This window comes from Microcebus murinus, chromosome X, assembly GCF_040939455.1.
Source record: "Microcebus murinus isolate Inina chromosome X, M.murinus_Inina_mat1.0, whole genome shotgun sequence".
NCBI lineage: Eukaryota > Metazoa > Chordata > Mammalia > Primates > Cheirogaleidae > Microcebus > Microcebus murinus.
Genome location: NC_134136.1, coordinates 31,416,459 through 31,436,653, shown reverse-complemented (window position 1 = coordinate 31,436,653; position 20,195 = coordinate 31,416,459). Strand labels below are relative to the sequence as shown.

Sequence of the window (20,195 nt, the reverse complement as noted above, 5' to 3'; positions counted from 1 at the left end):
CCCATACCACGTCAGGTTGCTATGGCACCTGCCAGGAAAAGGGCGCTGTGGTCGGCCTCATTACGTCAGCTTTCCAAAAAGGTGCTACAAAAAAGTTGGAGCGGCCCGCTTATTACCTCAGCTCTCTACGGCAACTTGAGGAACAAATCTGTGCCCATACCCTGATGACCTCAGGATTTTATGCAACTGCATGCAAAAGGTTACCTAGGTCGCCCTTATCGCCCCAAGTTTCTATACCACTGCCAGGAAAAGATCGCCACGGTTGCCCTTATTACGTCAGGTTGACATGGGTCCTTTCAGAAAATGTTTCCGCGGTCGCCCTTCTTAGGTCCCGTTTCGATGGCACCTATCAGATAAAAGTCGCCGTGGTCTAAGTTATTATGTCAGCTTCCTATAGCAAGCACTACGAGATAAGCGCCAAGGATCTCAGTAAGGCAGGTTTCTACGCCAACTGCGAGGAAAAAGTCCCCATGCTATCCCATATTAAGTCATGTTTCTATGGGTCCTGCCAGGATAAAGTGACCGTAGTCGCCCTTCTTAGGTCAGGTTCCTATGGAACCTGCCAGTAAAAGAAGTAGCAATGGTGGCCATTATTACCTCAGGCTTCTACGGCACCGGCCAGGGATAGGTGGCCGGATTTGTGGTCGCCCTTATTATGTCACGCTGCTATGGCACCGGCCCGGAAACTATCGCCACGGTTGTCCTTATTATGTCAGGTTTCTATGGCACCTGCCAGTAAAAAGGTACCGTGGTCACCCTTGTTACATCAGGTTTCCGTTGAAGTACTACGCAAAAGGCGCAGCCGCACGCTTATTACGTCAGGTTTCTATGGCAACCCGAGAAAAAAGTCTCGGCTCTTGCCCTCCTTATCTCAGGCTTTCCTGGAACTCAGAGGAGAAAGTCGCCTTGGTCGCCCTTATTACCTCAAGTGTCTATGGCACCTGGCAGGAAAAAGTCTTCTCGGTCGCCGTTATTACGTCAACTGCTATGGCACCGGCCAGGAGGTTACCCTGATCGCCCTTATGACCTCTGGTTGCCATAGCACCGGCCAGGGAAAAGTCGTGGTGCTGGTCATTATAACCCCGGGTTTCTATGGCAGGTGCTAGGAAAAAGTGGCGGCGCGCTCCCTTTTTACCCATGATATTCATGCCACCCACAAGGAAAATTCGCCCCAGTCGCTTTTATTAAGTCACCATTCTAAGGCAAGTGCTAAGGAAGTGTCGCTGGGGTCGCCCATACTACCTCAGGTTGCTATGGCACCTGCCAGGAAAAGGGCGCTGTGCTCGGCCTCATTACGTCAGCTCTCCATGCAGGTGCTATGAAAAAGTGGCAGCCGCCGGCTTATTACATCAGCTTTCTACCCCAACTCGAGGAACAAATCTCCGTCCCTGCCCTTATTACCCCAGGATTTTATGCAACTGCATGCAAAAGGTCACCTAGGTCGCCCTTATCGCCTCAAGTTTCCATACCGCTGCCAGGAAAAGACTGCCACGGTTGCCCTTATTATGTCAGGTTTCTATGGCACCTGCCAGAAAAAAGGCACCATAGTCACCCTTGTTACCTCAGGTTTCTGTTGAAGTACTACGCAAAAGGCGCAGCCGCACGCTTATTACGTCAGGTTTCTATGGCAACCCGAGAAAAGAGTCTCAGCTCTTACCCTCCTTATCTCAGGCTTTTCTGGAACTCAGAGGAGAAAGTCGCCTTGGTCGCCCTTATTACCTCAAGTGTCTATGGCACTTGGCAGGAAAAAGTCTTTTAGGTCGCCGTTAATATGTCACGTTGTATGGCACCGGCCAGGAGAAGGTCACCCTGGTTGCCCTTATTACGTCTGGTGGCTACAGCACGGGCCCGGGAAAAGTCCTGGTGGTCGTCCTGATCACCTAGGGTTTCTATGGCAGGTGGTAGGAAAAAGTGCCCGCAGGCTCCCTTTTTACCCCAGGTATTCATGCCACCCACAAGGAAAGTTCGGCGCGCTCGCTTTTATTAAGTCACCATTCTACAGCAAGTGCTAAGGAAGAGTCGCTGGGGTCGCCCATACCATGTCAGGTTGCTATGGCATCTGCCAGGAAAAGGGCGCTGTGGTCGGCCTCATTATCAGGTCTCCATGCACGTGTTACCAAAAAGTCCCAGCCGCCGGCTTATTACCTCAGCTTTCTACTGCAACTCGAGTAACGAATCTCCACCCCTGCCCTTATTACCTTAGGATTTTATGCAACTGAATGCAAAAAGTCACCTAGGTCGCCATTATCGCCTCAAGTTTCTATACCACTACCAAGAAAAGATCTCTGCGTTCGCCCTTTTTACGTCAGGTTGACATGGCTCCTGTCAGAAAATGTTTCCGCGGTCGCCCTTCTTAGGTCCCGTTTCGATGGCACCTATCAGATAAAAGTTGCTGTGGTCAAACTTATTAAGTCAGCTTCCTATAGCAAGTGCTAGGAGAGAAGGGGCAACAAGGATCTTAGTAAGGCAGGTTTGTATGCCAACTGCGAGGAAAAAGTCCCCACGCTATCCCATATTAAGGCAGGTTTTAGGGGACCTGCCAGGAAAAAGTCACCGCAGTCGCCCTTCTTATGTCAGGTTCCTAAGGCACCTGCCAGTAAAAAACATCGCGATGGTGGCCCTTATTTCCTCATGCTTCTACGGCACCGGCCAGGGATAGGAGGCGGAGTCGTGGTTGCCCTTATTATGTCAAGCTACTATGGCACCTGCCAGTAAATACTGGTTGCCCTTATTATTTCAGCATTCTATGGCAAGTCCAATGGAAAAGTTACCGTGGACACCATTATCACATATGGTATTTATGGCAGCTGCAAGGAAAATTGGCCAAGGTCGTATTAAGTCAGCTTTCTATGGCAAGTGCTACGCAAGAGTAGTTGGGGTGGCACATACTACGTCAGGTGCTATGGCACCGGCCCGGAAACTATCGCCACGGTTGCCCTTATCATGTCAGGTTTCTATGGCTGCTGCCAGTAAAAAGATACCGTGGTCACCCTTGTTACCTCAGGTTTCTGTTGAAGTACTAGGCAAAAGGCGCAGCCGCACGCTTATTACGTCAGGTTTTATGGCAACCCGAGAAAAAAGTCTGGGCTCTTGCCCGCCTTATCTCAGGCTTTACTGGAACTCAGAGGAGAAAGTCGCCTTGGTCGCCCTTATTACCTCAAGTGTCTATGGCACCTGGCAGTAAAAAGTCTTCTCGGTCGCCGTTATTACGTCAACTGCTATGGCACCGGCCAGGAGAAGGTTGCCCTGTTCGCCCTTATTACTTCTGGTTGCTATAGCACTGGGCAGGGAAAAGTCACGGTGCTGGTCCTTATAACCGCGGGTTTCTATGGCAGGTGCTAGGAAAAAGTGGCGGCGGGCACCCTTTTTACCCCCGGTATTCATGCCACCCACAAAGAATATTCCCCGCGGTTGCTTTTATTAAGTCACCATTCTAAGGCAAGTGCTAAGGAAGAGTCGCTGGGGTCGCCCATATTATGTCAGGTTGCTATGGCACCTGCGAGGAAAAGGGCGCTACGGTCGGCCTCATTACCTCAGCTCTCCATGCAGGAGCTATGAAAAAGTCGCACCCGCCGGCTTATTACATCAGCTTTCTACCCCAACTCCAGGAACAAATCTCTGCCCCTTCCCTTATCACCTCAGGAATTTATGCAACTGCATGCAAATGCTCACCTAGGTCGCCCTTATCGCCTCAAGTTTCTATACTACTGGCAGCAAAAGATCGTCATGGTTGCCCTTATTATGTCAGGTTTCTATGGCACCTGCCAGAAAAAAGGCATCATAGTCACCCTTGTTACCTCAGGTTTCTGTTGAAGTACTACGCAAAAGGCGCAGCCGCACGCTTATTACGTCAGGTTTCTATGGCAACCCGAGAAAAAAGTCTCGGCTCTTACGCTCCTTATCTCAAGCTTTTCTGGAACTCAGAGGAGAAAGTCGCCTTGGTCGCCCTTATTACCTCAAGTGTCTATGGCACCTGGCAAGAAAAAGTCTTTTGGTCGCCGTTATTATGTCACGTTGCTATGGCACCGGCCAGGAGAAGGTCGCCCTGGTCGCCCTTATTATGTCTGGTGGCTATAGTACGGGCCCGGGAAAAGTCCCAGTGCTCGTCCTGATCACTTCAGGTTTCTATGGCTGGTGGTAGGAAAAAGTGGCCACGGGCTCCCTTTTTACCCCAGGTATTCATGCCACCCACAAGGAAAGTTCGGCGCGCTCGCTTTTATTAAGTCACCATTCTACAGCAAGTGCTAAGAAAGAGTCGCTGGGGTCGCCCATACTATGTCAGGTTGCTATGGCACCTGCCAGGAAAAGGGCGCTGTGGTCGGCCTCATTACGTCACCTCTCCATGCAGGTGCTACGAAAAAGTCGCAGCTGCCGGCTTATTACCTCAGCTTTCTATGGCAACTCCAGGAACAAATCTCCGCCCGTGCCCTTATTACCTCGGGATTTTATGCAACTGCATGCAAAAAGTCACCTAGGTCGCCCTTATCGCCTCAAGTTTCTATACCACTGCCAAGAAAAGATCTCTGCGGTCGCCCTTATTACGTCAGGTTGACATGGCTCCTGTCAGAAAATGTTTCCGCGGTCGCCCTTCTTAGGTCCCGTTTCGATGGCATCTATCAGATAAAAGTCGCCGTGGTCGAACTTATTAAGTCAGCTTCCTATAGCAAGAGCTACGAGAGAAGCGGCGCCATGGATCTTAGTAAGGCAGGTTTCTACGCCAATGCCAGGAAAAAGTCGCCATACTTTCCCATATTAAGTCAGGTTGCTAGGCGACCTGCCCGGAAAATGTCACCGCAGTCGCCCTTCTTATGTCAGGTTCCTAAGGCACCTGCTAGGAAAAAACGTTGCGATGGTGGCCCTTATTTCCTCATGCTTCTACGGCACCGGCCAGGGATAGGTGGCCGGAGTCGTGGTTGCCCTTATTATGTCACGCTACTATGGCACCTGCCAGTAAATACTGGTCGCCCTTATTATTTCAGTATTCTATGGCAAGTCCAATGGAAAAGTTGCCGTGGGTCCCATTATCACATATGGTATTTATGGCAGCTGCAAGGAAAATTTCCCGCGATCCTATTAAGTCTGCTTTCTATGGCAAGTGGTACGCAAGAGTCGTTGTGGTGGCACATACTACGTCAGGTCCTATGGCACCGGCCGGAAACTATCACCACGGTTGCACTTAGTATGTCAGGTTTCTATGGCACCTGCCAGTAAAAAGGCACCGTCGTCACCCTTGTTACCTCAGGTTTCTGTTGAAGTACTACGCAAAAGGCACAGCCGCACGCTTATTACGTCAGGTTTCTATGGCAACCCGAGAAAAAAGTCTCGGCTCTTATCCTCATTATCTCAGGTTTTTCTGGAACTCAGAGGAGAAAGTCGCCTTGGTCCCCCTTATTACCTCAAGTGTCTATGGCACCTGAAAGGAAAAAGTCTTTTAGGTCGCTGTTATTATGTCACGTTGCTATGGCACCGGCCAGGAGAAGGTCGCCCTAGTCGCACTTATTACGTCTCGTGGCTATAGCACGGGCCCAGGAAAAGTCCCGGTGCTGGTCCTGATCACCTCGGGTTTCTATGGCAGGTGGTAGGAAAAAGCGGCCGCGGGCTCCCTTTTTACTCCAGGTATTCATGCCACCCACAAAGAAAATTCGCCACGGTCGCTTTTATTAAGTCACCATTCTACAGCAAGTGCTAAGGAAGAGTCGCTGGAGTCGCCCATACTACGTCAGGTTGCTATGCCACCTGCCAGGAAAAGGGCGATGTCATCGGCCTCGTTATGTCAGCTTTCCAAGCAGGTGCTACGAAAAAGTCGCAGCGGCCCGCTTATTACCTCAGCTTTCTACCGCAACTTGAGGAACAAATCTGCGCCCATACCCTGATTACCTCAGGGTTTTATGCAACTGCATGCAAAAGGTCACCTAGGTCGCCCTTATCGCCCCAAGTTTCTATACCACTGCCAGGAAAAGATCGCCACGGTCGCCCATATTACGTCAGGTAGACAGGGCTCCTGTCAGAAAATGTTTCCCGGTCGCCCTTCTGAGGTCCCGTTTCGATGGCACCTATCAGATAAAAGTCGCCCTTGTTGATCTTATTTAGTCAGCTTCCTATAGCAAGTGCTACGAGAGAAGTGGCGCCATGGATCTTAGTAAGGCAGGTTTCTACGCCAACTGCGAGGAAAAAGTCCCCACGCTATCCCATATTAAGTCATGTTGCTACGGGTCCTGCCAGGATAATGTGACCGCAGTCGCCCTTCTTATGTCAGGTTCCTATGGCACCTGCCAGTAAAAAAAGTAGCAATGGTGGCCTTTATTACCTCAGGCTTCTACGGCACCGGCCAGGGATAGGTGGCCGGAATCTTGGTCGCCCTTATTATGTCACGCTGCTATGTCACCTGCCAGTAAATACTGGTCATAAATACCTGCCAGTAAATCTTCCAGCATTCTATGGCAAGTACGATGGAAAAGTTGCTGTGGGCGCCCTTATCACATCTGGTATTTATGGCAGCTGCAAGGACAATTGGCCAAGGTCGTATTAAGTCAGCTTTCTATGGCAAGTGCTACGCAAGAGTCGCTGAGGTTGCACACACTACGTCAGGTGCTATGGCACCGGCCGGGAAACTATCGCCACGGTTGCCCTTATTATGTCAGGTTTCTATGGCACCTGCCAGTACAAAGGTACCGTGGTCACCCTTGTTACCTCATGTTTCTGTTGAAGTACTAGGCAAAAGGCGCAGCCGCACGCTTATTACGTCAGGTTTTATGGCAACCCGAGAAAAAAGTCTCGGACCTTGCCCTCCTTATCTCAGGTTTCCTAGAACACAGAGGAGAAAGTCGTCTTGGTCGCCCTTATTACCTCAAGTGTCTATGGCACCTGGCAGGAAAAAGTCTTCTCGGTCGCTGTTATTACATCACGTTGGTAAGGCACCGGCCAGTAGAAGGTCACCCTGGTCGCCCTTATTACTTCTGGTGGCTATAGCACGGGCTTGGGAAAAGTCCATGTGCTGGACCTATCACCTTGGGTTTCTATGGCAGGTGGTAGGAAAAAGTGGCCGCAGGCTCCCTTTTTACCCCCGGTATTCATGCCACCCACAAGGAAAATTCGTCGCGGTCGCTTTTATTAAGTCGCCATTCTATGGCAAGTGCTAAGGAAGAGTCGCTGGGGTCGCCCATACCACTTCAGGTTGCTATGGCACCTGCCAGGAAAAGGGCGCTGTGGTCGGCCTCATTACGTCAGCTTTCCAAGCAGGTGCTACAAAAAAGTCACAGCGGCCCGCTTATTACCTCAGCTTTCTACCACAACTTGAGAAACAAATCGCCGCCCGTACCCTGATGACCTCAGGATTTTATGCAACTGCATGCAAAAGGTCACCTAGGTCGCCCTTATCGCCTCAAGTTTCTATACCACTGCCAGGAAAAGATTGCCACGGTCGCCCTTATTACGTCAGGTTGACATGGCTCCTTTCAGAAAAAGTTTCCGCGGTCGCCCTTGTTAGGTCCTGTTTCGATGGCACCTATCAGATAAAGGTCGCCGTGGTCGAACTTATTAAGTCAGCTTCCTATAGCAAGTGCTACGAGAGAGCGGCGCCAAGGATCTTAGTAAGGCAGGTTTCTACGCCAACTGCGAGGAAAAAGTCCCCACGCTATCCCATATTAAGTCAGGTTGCTAGGGGACCTGCCAGGAAAATGTCACCGCAGTCGCCTTTCTTATGTCAGGTTCCTAAGGCACCTGCCAATAAAAAACGTCATGACGGTGGCCCTTATTTTCTCAGGCTTCTATGGCACTGGCCAGGGATAGGTGGCCGGAGTCGTGGTCGCCCTTATTATGTCATGCTGCTATGGCACCTGCCAGTAAATACTGGTTGTAAATACCTGCTAGTAAACCTTCCAGCATTCTATGGCAAGTCCGATGGAAAAGTTGCCGTGGGCGCCCTTATCACATCTGGTATTTATGGCAGCTGCAAGGAAAATTGGCCACGGGCGTATTAAGTCAGCTTTCTATGGCAAGTGCTACGCAAGAGTCGCTGAGGTCGCACATACTACGTCAGGTGCTATGGCACCGGCCCGGAAACTATCGCCACGGTTGCCCTTATTATGTCAGGTTTCTATGGCATCTGCCAGAAAAAAGGCACCGTAGTCACCCTTGTTACCTCAGGTTTCTGTTGAAGTACTACGCAAAAGGCGCAGCCGCACGCTTATTACGTCAGGTTTCTATGGCAACCCGAGAAAAAAGTCTTGGCTCTTACCCTCCTTATCTCAGGCTTTTCTGGAACTCAGAGGAGAAAGTCGCCTTGGTCGCCCTTATTACCTCAAGTGTCTATGGCACCTGGCAGGAAAAAGTCTTTTAGGTCGCTGTTATTATGTCACGTTGCTATGGCACCGGCCAGGAGAAGGTCGCCCTGGTCGCCCTTATTACGTCTGGTGGCTTTAGCACGGGCCTGGGAAAAGTCCAGGTGCTCGTCCTGATCACCTCGGGTTTCTATGGCAGGGGGTAGGAAAAAGTGGCCGCGGGCTCCCTTTTTACCCCAGATATTCATGCCACCCACAAGGAAAATTCGCCACGGTCGCTTTTATTAAGTCACCATTCTACAGCAAGTGTTAAGGAAGAGTCACTGGGGTTCCCCATACTATGTCAGGTTGCTACTGCACCTGCCAGGAAAAGGTTGCTGTGGTCGGCCTCATTACGTCAGCTTTCCATGTAGGTGCTACGAAAAAGTCGCAGCGGCGCACTTATTACCTCAGTTTTCTACCGCAACACGAGGAACAAATCTCCGCCCCTGCCCTTATTACCTCAGGATTTTATGCAACTGCATGCAAAAAGTTAGTTAGGTCGCCCTTATCGCCTTAAGTTTCTATACCACCTGCCAGGAAAAGATCGCTGCAGTCGCCTTTATTATGTCAGGTTGACATGGCTCCTGTCAGAAAATGTTTCTGCGGTCGAACTTATTAAATCAGCTTTCTAAGGCAAGTGCTAGGAGAAACATGTAGCCATGGATCTTAGTGGTCAGGTTTGTATGGCAACTGCGAGGATGCCCATATTATGTGAGGTTCCTTTGGAACCTGCCAGGAAAATGCCACCGTAGTTGCACTTCTTTTTTATTTTTATTTTTTTTTTTTTTTGAGACAGAGTCTCGCTTTGTTGCCCAGGCTAGAGTGAGTGCCGTGGCTACAGCCTAGCTCACAGCAACCTCAAACTTCTGGGCTCGAGTGATCCTCCTGCCTCAGCCTCCCGGGTAGCTGGGACTACAGGCATGCGCCACCATGCCCGGCTAATTTTTTATATATATATCAGTTGGCCAATTAATTTCTTTCTATTTATAGTAGAGACGGGGTCTCGCTCTTGCTCAGGCTGGTTTTGAACTCCTGACCTTGAGCAATCCGCCCACCTCGGCCTCCCAAGAGCTAGGATTACAGGCGTGAGCCACAGTGCCCGGCCCATAGTTGCACTTCTTATGTCAATTTCCTATGGCACCTGCCAGTAAAAAATTCGCGATGGTGGCCCTGATTACCTCAAGTGTCCAGGGCACTTGCTATGGACAGGCGGCCAGAATCATGATCACCCTTATTTCCTGAGCCTTGTTTATGGCACCTGCTAATAAAAATCACCGTGGCTGCCCTCTCGACCTCAGGTTTCTCTGGAAGTACTACGAATAAGGTGCTGTGGCCCGCCTATTATGTCAGGTTTCTATGGCAACCCAAGAAAAATGTCTCTCCTGTTCTTTTTTTACCTCAGGATTTTTTGCAACTGCATGGAAAAAGTGACATCAGTTCCTTATCACCTCAATTTTTTATAGCACCTTCCAGCACCTGCCTAGAAAATGTCGTCACGGTCGCTCTTATTACATCAGGTTTCTATGTCAGGTGGTATGAAAAAGTCTCCATGAGCGTCCTTATTATGTCAGGTTTCTATGGCAACTGCGGGAAAAAGTTGCCAAGGATTCCCTTATTACACCAGGTTGCTATGGCACCTGCTATGGCAGGTTGATTTGGGCTCCTCGTACAACACTATCGAAATAAACATCACATATGAGGTACTTTTACCCAAGTGCCTGAATTGGATCAAGCCTCTAAATCTACAACCAATTGAATGAAAGAGGAACAGCCAGCAGAAAATAAAAAATAACAAAATAAGGGCACAATCAGCAATTCCCACAATGTAAACCCCACAGGATAAAAGATCAAGATTCTTAAGCAAATAATTGAAAGGTGTGATGACTAATTTTATGTATCATCTTGTCTGGAATACATGATGGCTAGACATTTGGTCAAACATTATTCTTCCTGTGTCTCTGAGGGTGTTTCTGAATGAGATTAACATTTTAATCAGTACACTCAGTAAATCAGATTTTGCCTTCCCTAATGTATGTGGGTTTTACTCAATCAGAGAGATGAATAGAACAAAAGGGCTGAGGAAGAGGGAACATCGAGACATTGGTCTACTGTCTTAGAACCTGAACTGAAAGTCAACTTTTCTTGTGTCTCCAGCTTACAGGCGTTTGGAATGGAACTTACAGCATCAACTATCCTGGTTCTCAGGCCTTTGATCTGCACTGGAACTATACCATTGGCTCTCCAGGGATTCCAGCTAGCCTACTACAAATCTTGGGACTTCTCAGCTTCCATAATAACATGAGCCAATTCTTTATAAGAAGTCTCTTTATATATAATTTCTAAATGGTACTGTTCCTCTGGAGAACTCTGACTAATGCAGAAGGTAAAGAAAAAGAAATGGACTTTACTTGAATTAAAAGAGGCTTATCTCTTCAGAGAACTTGCAATTAAAAGTGCAATGAGGTACCACCACCATCTATCAGAACAACAAAAATGAATAAAATGCAAAATACCAAGTGTTGGTAAAGATAAGGAGCAAATAAATCTCTTATATGCTGCTGGTGGGAAAATAGATGGGAACCCCACTTTGGAAAATTGCTTGGAAGTATCTACTGAGCTGAACATGCATATACCCTATAATTCAGAAATGTCACCATTAATTAAGTACATGACCAACAAAAGAAAAAAAAGTCCATCCAAAGGATATTAACAAGAACTTTCATAACACCATAACACCAGTCAGAAACTGGAAAATACCCAAATCTTTGTAGCAGATAACTACATTGTGAAATACGAAGACAATAAAATACTTTGTACCAATGAGAATAAAAAATCTACAACTATGGACAACAAATGTTAATCTCACACACATTACTTTGATTGAAAGGAGCCAGACACAAAAAAACACATGCTATATGATTCCAAGAGCTTTTCTTCTAACCTCCCAATAAAGTATGGGGCAGGTCAAGAATGGAAAACAAGCACCACATATACTCACCAGCAAATTGGTATTAATTGAGCAGCATCTAAGTGGACACATAGGTACTACAGTAATAGGGTATTGGGCAGGTGGGAGGGGGGCGGGTATATACATATATAATGAGTGAGATGTGCACCATCTGGGGGATGGTCATGCTGGAGACTCAGACTTGTGGGGGGAGGGAGGGAATGGGCATTTATTGAAACCTTAAAATCTGTACCCCCATAATATGCCGAAAAAAAAAAAAAAAGTATGGGGCAGGAAAAGAATATCAAAGACCCATTTCCTTTTCTTTTAAGGAAAGTCCTTAAAAGAATTCTTATGTAATGTGTATCTTAACTGCAGATAAGCAAAGCAAGTTTCCTCTGAGCATTTCAAAAGTGATTACACATAAGATCAGAGAGTAATAATATATCTGATGGTCAGGCAATTGGGTGGGAGTGACTCAAGCCAAGATTTCTAAATGGATGTTCAGTCTTCACCAAATTCCACAGCTATCACTGCATTACCATGATAACCATGCTACCCAAGGCAATGTGGGAAAAAACAAACAATCACTTGGATTTGGTTCCTAAAATGTGCTAGGAACTGAACAGGACTGACCTTACCATATTAACATAACACACATATTCCTTACAATATATCCTGGCAAATTCAGCAATATGTATGTACATATATACATACCCACATATGCCCTTGATCTCTCCCCCTCTCTATCTCACCTCCAAAGAACCCAAGATTCATTGAAGTGGATTTGGTGAAAGGTAAAGAATAAAAATACCACGATTCAACAGATAAAATTCTAATCATAAATATAGACTTGCAAGTACCATAACTAATCTTTTAATGATTGATTTTTCTGAAATTAACTGTTGAATTGTCTGTGGGATATTTTTCCTTTTCCTGAGTGGTAAGACTCAGTTTTGTTAAAATGTCTATTCTCCACAAAATGATCTATAGTTTCAATGCAATTTTAGTCAAAATCCTAGCAGGAATTTTTTAAAGAAATTATCAAGCGGATACTAAAAGTCATGTGGAAATGTAGAAAACTTAGACTGTAAAAAAAAAAAAAACACTTTTGAAAGGAAAGAACAAAGTTGGAGTACAAATACTGCCTGTTGTCAAGACGAATTATAAACCTAGATTATCAAAAGAGTGTGTCAATTGCAAAGTTGTGGAAACAACCAAAGTACCCATCAATCCATGAGTAGATCAATAAAATGTGGTATATGTATACCATGGAGTACTATTCAGCTCTAAGAAACAATGGTGATATAGCACATCTTGTATTTTCCTGCATAGAGCTGGAACCCATACTACTAAGTGAAGTATCCCAAGAATGGAAAAACAAGTACCATATATACTCACCAGCAAATTGGTATTAACTGATCACCACCTAAGTGGACACATAGGAATTACACTAATTAGGTATTGGGCAGGTGGGAGGGGGAGGAGGGGTCGGGTATATACATACATAATGAGTGAGATGTGCACCATCTGGGGGATGGTCACACTTGAAGCTCAGACTTGTGGGGGGAGAGGGGAGCAAGGGCATCATTTGAAACTTTAAAATCTGTACCCCCATAATATGCTGAAATAAAAAAAAACAAAAACAAACAAACAAAAAAAGAGTGTGTTACTGGTGACAAGGTAGGCAAGATGACCATAGGAACATGATAAAGAATCCAGTAATAGACCCACACATATATGGACAACTGATATTTGACAAAGGTACAAGGACAATTCAGTGGAAAAAGGAGAGTGTGTACAACAAATGTTGATTGAACAAATGGATACCTATATGCACAAATATAAACTATAATCCATGTATGGCACTATATATAACAATTGATTCAAAATGGATCAAAGACCTAAAGATAAATTCTAAAATGCTAAAACTTGCAGAAGATAAAGAAATCCTTTTGAAATTGGGTAAGGTGAAGATTTTTAAATGGGACATGATAAACATAATCCATAAGTGAACAAAAGGATAAATTAGACTTCCTCAGAGTGAAAATGTATACTCATCCAAAATCACTGTTAAAAAAATGAAAAGACATGCCAACTGGAAGAAAATATTTGCAAATCAAATATTTGCACAGTAGTTCCCCTTATCCATAAGGAATATATCCTACAACCCCCAATGGATGCCTGAAACCACAGATATACTATGTTTTTTTCCTATATTCATATACCTATGATAAAATGTAATTTATAAATTAGGCACAGTAAGAGATTAACAATAATTAATAATAAAATACAACAATTATAATAACATGCCAGCATTACTACTTTTGCTCTTTGGGGCTATTCTTCAGTTAAAGAAGGGTTACTTGAACACAAGCACTGTGATACCATGACAGTTGATCTGATGATCCAGATGGCTTCTAAATGACTAACAAGTTGGTAGCTTATATAGCATGAGTACCATGTAAAAAAAGATAATTCATGTCCTGGGCAGGAGAGAGCAACATGGTGTGAGATTTCATCATGCTACTCAGAATGGTATGCAATTTAACACTTATGAATTGTTTATTTCTAAATTTTTCCATTTAATATTTTCAGACTGCTATCTACAGTGGGTAACTGAAACCATGGAGAGTGAAACTAAGGGAGGACTACTGTATAAGAAATGTAGAAAATCCCTCAAAAGTCAATAAAAAAAATAAACACTCCAATAGACACATTGACAAAAGATCTGATGAGACACTTCATCAAAAAAGATATAGAAATGACAAATAAGGTCATAAACATTTGGTTATCACCATTAATCATTAAGGAAATGTAAATTAAAACTACAATAACATACTACTACATTTGTGTGAGAATAGCTAAAATTAAAAAGACTGACCATACCAAGTGTTGGCAAACCTGTGGAAGATAGAACTCTCATATAGTGTTCTTGGGAATGAACAATATTGTGACAATCTCAGAAAGTGGTTTGTCAGTTTCTTACAATGTTAATCTTACATTTACAGTGTGATCCATATATTGTACTCCTAAGCATATATCAGAGGAAGAAGGCATATGTCCATGTAAAGACTTATGCACTAATGATCATGAAAGGTTTATTTACAAGAGACCCAAATTTGAAATGACCCAAATGTTCCTAAAGAGGTAAATAGATAAAACAAATTGTTCCATATCCATATATGGGAATACTACTCAGCAATAAAAGAGACGAAACTATTGATATATGCGACAAAATAGATAAATCAAGGAATAGGCGTCCGGTTTTTGTTCTGAAATGTAAAGACCTTGGAAGTGTCACTGCATTCTAAGAATAAGTAAAGTGCAGAACAAGGTGAAAAATCAACAACTCTTCTTAAATCCCTCATAGGATTGAGGTCAAAGGAGAAACAACTGCTCCCCCAATTTAGAAAGTCACACAGGTGAATGCAGAGAATCACAACTTACTGGAGGAGAAATGCATGAGCAGAAACAGAACAAATATGAGAGTAGGGACACCTCAACTGTCATTGATAAATTTCTAAAGGCTCAGTGTGGAGAAGTCTGAGAGTTAATAACTCCAGGGGTGCCCAGATGTAGGGGCTGCCCACACTTTTGTGAGTTTTTTTTTTTTTTTTTTTTTGAGACAGAGTCTCGCTTTCTTGCCTAGGCTAGAGTGAGTGCCGTGGCGTCAGCCTAGCTCACAGCAACCTCAAACTCCTGGGCTCAAGCGATCCTCCTGCCTCAGCCTCCCGAGTAGCTGGGACTACAGGCACGAGCCACCATGCCCGGCTGATTTTTATATATATATTAGTTGGCCAATTAATTTCTTTCTATTTTTATGGTAGAGACGGGGTCTCGCTCAGGCTGGTTTTGAACTCCTGACCTTGAGCAATCCGCCCGCCTCGGCCTCCCAGAGTGCTAGGATTACAGGCGTGAGCCACCGCGCCCGGCCTACTTTTGTGAGTTTTATCACCAGCAGCTTTAGCAAGGTCTCTCAGTGAATAATGGAGATGAGTCCTCTCCTGCAACCCGCAAGAGGAGGGAAAAAGTAACTTTTGAAATATGCTGGAGTATTCTCTTCTTAACCATGCTGGCCCTCAAGTGAAACTACTTGCCAGATGAGTAATGTAAACAGAGGGCTAGAAATTCTAACAAAGAATCAGAAAGCAATGCTAGTAATCAAAAACACAGTAACAGAAATGAAGAATGAGTTTGACGGGCTCATTTGTAAACAGGATAAGGCTGAGGAAAGTATCTCAGAGCTTCAGGATATGTCAATAGAAACTTCCAAACTGAAAAACAAAGAGAAAAAAAAGAAAGAAAAAAGAGAATATCCAAAAACGGTGGGACAATACAAAAGATGTAACATATGCATAATCAACAAGGAGAATAAAGAGAGAAAAAAATCGGAGCAATATCTGAGGCATAAACAACTGAGAATTTCTCCAAGTTAATGTCAAACACCAAACCTCAGATCCTGGAAGCTCAGAGAACATCAAGCAGGATAAATGCCAAAGAAATTATAGCTAGGAATATCATATTTAAACTGCAGAAAATTAAGGATTAAGAAAAAAATCTTGAAAGAAGCCAGAGGGGGGGAAATATTACATGCAGAGGAATAAATACAAGAATTGCATCCAACTTCTTTTCAGAAATCATACTAGAAAGAAAAGATTGGAATGAAATATTTAATGTGTTGAGAGGGGAAAACACCAATCTAGATGTATGTATCCTATGAAATTATCCTTCAAAAGCGAAGGAGAAATAAAAGCCATCTCACACAAAGTACATACAATTAAGGGAATTTCTTGCCAGAAAACCAGCTTGAGAAGGAAAATGATTTGATCTAACAGCAGTATGCTAAAAATAACAGCAACAATGTATTAAATCATGTATGATTATGTATATGATTAGATATATATGATTATATATGTAAAATGAATGACAGCAATGACAAAAGGAACAGGAGGGAGCAATTAGGTTTATTTTGTTATTATTAGATACTTGCATTACCTGTGAAATGGTATAGTGTTATTTGGAAGTGGACATGGATAGGTTGTAAATGAATTTTGCAAACTTCTGAGGAACCACCAAAAAAAGTTTTTAAAAAAGTATAATTGATATGCTAAGAAAAGAAAAAAATGGAATCATAAAAAATACCCGCTAAAACCACAAAAGGCAGAAAAAGAGAAGACAAAAATAGAAACAAAGAATGGTAACCAATAGAAAATAGTAACCCATTTGGTAAATATTAATCCAACTATATCTATAATCATTATAAACGTCAGTAATCTAAATACACCTACTAAAAGACAGAGATGGTCAGAATAGATCAAGTAACAAGACCCAAGTGTATGTCACCTATAAGAAAACCTTTGTAGATATAAATATGCATAGAGATTAAAACTAAAGGGATGATGGACAGTTGCAATGGCTCACGCCTGTAATTTTAGCACTTTGGGAGGCCAAAGAGGGAGGATCACTTGAGGCTAGGACATAGAGATCAGCCTGAGCAACATAGTGAGACTCATTGCTACAAAAAATTTAAAAAAATTAGCTGGATGTGGTGGTATGTGCCTGTAGTCCCAGCTCCTAAGGGGGAAACTGAGGCAGGAGGATCACTTGAGCCCAGGAGTTTGAGGCTACAGCAAGCTATGATGATGCCACTGCACTCTAGCTCAGGCAACAGAGACCCTGTCTCAAAAAAAAACAAAAAAAAAAACCACCTAAAGGGATGGAGAAAGATATGCTATGCTAACACTAATCAAAAGAAAGCTGGAAGAAACTTATTAATTTCAAATCAAACTGCCAGGAGGAGCACCTATACCACCTGTCCCCCATGTGTATGTTGAAAAGCAGGGCTCTTTAAGTAGCAACAGCTGAACTTTAATCTGTGTCTTACAGATAAATCTAGATAGGGTTTTTACACAGCTGGTTGCAACCCAGTATTGGGTTGTAAAATTAATTTGGTAGGGCATTACAAGCACTGTTAAAAAGGAACCAAAAAAGAGATTACAGAAGAATAGAATAAAATGTATACTGGGTAATAATATTGAACTGTATTTGGGTAATATAAAGGACCTTGGTCGGTATCATTAAAATAGTCAAAACACACAGGTAACTATTATTTTTTAAAATTCTAAATTCTTCTAAGTGACATATTTAATAAACACTTGGGAAATTTTGGCATTAAAATAATTCATCATAGAATGGATAAGACCATGGTTACCAAGGAATAATCCATGTTACAATCTCAAATCGCTAGGAAGAACTTCTAACCAACTACATATGTCAATGTCCATCTGAGAGATATATGGAAATCACTATTATTTACACGGTCAGATGATATATGTGTTTACTGCAAGTACATCTTAAGACTAAATTTTTCTTCAATGTGGACAATTTATTGCTTTCAAACAAACAGGACATCTATTAGATGGGTGTCAAGGGCTGCTTCAAAGCATGTACCTGCTAATGGAAGGAAATTTCATCTGCTAAATCTTTTTTCCAATGATAATATCAAAGTAGCTTCTCTAGTTTTAGACTATTTTGTGAACCTCTGACAAAGATTCTTTGCTTGGCCAAACTTTATGCAGGCTTCTGAATTTTCTCCTAGGCCCATCAGTGCACTTCCTTATCAAATCCAGTTTTAGCAAAGAACTCTGCTAAGTCAGTTTAGCAAGAAGCCCCCATCCTCAATATCTGATCATCCTTGATATCTGACTAGGTTTATCATATTCTACCATCCCCTAGGTGATGTCTCATCACCCTTGCCTGTTTTCAGCAAGAATCCTATTTAGTTTAATTCAGCCAAAATCTCCCTTTCCCCTGATGTTTCCTCTTAGTAATTTTCCATCCACTGACTGTTTCCCCCACTGTTCATTGGCTATTAATGCCCACTTGCCCATGCCATATTCAAAGCTGAGCCCAATGTCTCTCCCCCACTGCAAGACTCCATTGGAGTGGTGCCTAAACTTACCATTATGGTTCTCAATAGTTTTCCTTACTATGCTTTAAAAAGTGTTATTGAATAATTTTTTCTTTAACACCTCACAGGAACTATTCCACAGCATGCTTTTGTTCACATCTACAAACTCACTTGAGCCAGGCATCCTGTCCCACCAGGGATGGAAGTGTTGGGGATCTCCTGAGGACTACTGCTTTTCAAAGCTGGAGAAGCAGCTTCAGCAGCCGTCAAGACCCAGATCCTCAGAAGTCACCTCTTTCAGACAGCTGATATGAGCTCAGTCACATGCATGAAGACCTGCTCAGGGAGAGATAGAATCCAGGAGTTACTATGTTTATTGGAGTAACTATGTGCTAGGCACCATGCTAGGCACTGGGTGACTAATGAATTACACTAATACAATCAGGTTAGTGATCATAACAATGAGAAGGTTTCTCATCAGAGCCTTTTCCTTCTCATTTCCTCATCTATCTCCTAACAACAAATTTGAAAAGGAGTAAGAAGTGGCCTGAATTCCTACAGGCAGTCATGATCCTGTAATAACCACAGGGCTATGGGCTTGCACAGGTGTTGTCACTCAAGGCACCAGCAATCCCTCATGCCAATTTACAGAGGGGGGAGCTGGGCTCAGAAAGAGTTGTTACATCTGCACTAGAATGTTTACAGCAGCACAATTCAAAATTGCAAAGATGTGGAAACAACCCAAGTACCCATCAATACATGAGTGGATTAATAAAATGTGGTGTATGTATACCATGGAGTTCTACTCAGCCACAAAAAACAATGGTGATATAGCTCATCTTGTATTTTCCTGGATAGAGCTGGAACCCATTCTACTAAGTGAAGTATCCCAAGAATGGAAAACCAAGCACCACATGTACTCACCATCAAATTGGTATTAGCTGATCAACACTTACGTGCATATATAGTAGTAACGTTCATCGGACGTCGGGCAGGTGGGAGTGGGGAGGAGGTGCGCACTGTCTGGGAGATGGACACGCTTGAAGCTCTGACTCAGGTGGGACAAAGGAAATATATAGAACCTAAACATTTGTACCCTCGTAATATGCTGAAATAAAAAAAAAAATTAAAGGAAGAGTTGTTACCTCCCACCGCCTGTCTTTACATGGAAAGTAGTTCCACGACACCCTGGAGCAGGACACCACCCTCACTGGGTCCAGGAGGGACCCACACCTCTCCCTTACCAGACAGCAGGGAGCTGAGTCCCAAAGCGGGAAGGAGGCGACTGAATCTGGGATCCCTTTGTCTTCCCACACCCCAGGGAGGTTCGGCTCCCACCGCGGGACCCCGCTCTTCTCACCAGGTCCTACTGGTCTCTACCGAAAAGCCGTCACGGTCGCTCTGGTCGCACTAATGACGTCAAATTTCTATGGCAACAGTGATGCACAGGCTTCTCCACACCTGAAATGCCTCCACACAACCCTCTGTTCTGGTTTCTTTCCCTGAAAGCCTATCACTCTTACCTCTCAGCACCTAAGGTGCAAGGTGCTGAGACAAACTGGAAGGGACGCAGTCAAATCTCGATAAAAATAACATACTAAGCCTGTATGCTTCAAAAATTGTCAAGGTCATGAAAATCCTGTGGCAGTTCCTCAATGATTTAACAGGGAGTTACCACATGACGCAGCAATTCCACTCTTGGTTACACACCCAAGAGACATGAAAACATGTCTACATAAAGACTTGTACATAGATGTATGTAGCATATTATTCAAAATAGCCAATAACTGGAAAAAATCCAAGTGCCCATCATAAGATGAATTGATAAACAAAATGTGGTAGATCCATACAATAGAATATATTTCACCCAACATTAGAAGGAATGAAATTCTGACACACTATAAATGCTCCCTCAATAAATTATATTAAGTGAAAAAAGACACAAAAGACTAAATATTATATGATTCCATTTATATGAAATGTCTAGAATATGCAAATGCATAGACACGGAAAA

The 20,195-nt window shown here is 43.8% G+C and overlaps 1 long non-coding RNA gene across 1 annotated transcript in view; it reads right to left on the bottom strand.

Moving 5' to 3' along the window:
* Positions 1–19,671, bottom strand: part of LOC105884214 (uncharacterized) — a 129,636-nt gene extending 109,965 nt beyond the window's left edge. Inside the window, exons 1-3 of the long non-coding RNA XR_012915916.1 lie at positions 19,426–19,671; positions 19,138–19,289; positions 18,353–18,517 (exon numbers count right to left, since the gene is read on the bottom strand). This is a non-coding gene — a long non-coding RNA (uncharacterized LOC105884214). The remainder of the gene's footprint in view (positions 1–18,352; positions 18,518–19,137; positions 19,290–19,425) is intronic.
* Positions 19,672–20,195: the final 524 nt, after the last annotated feature.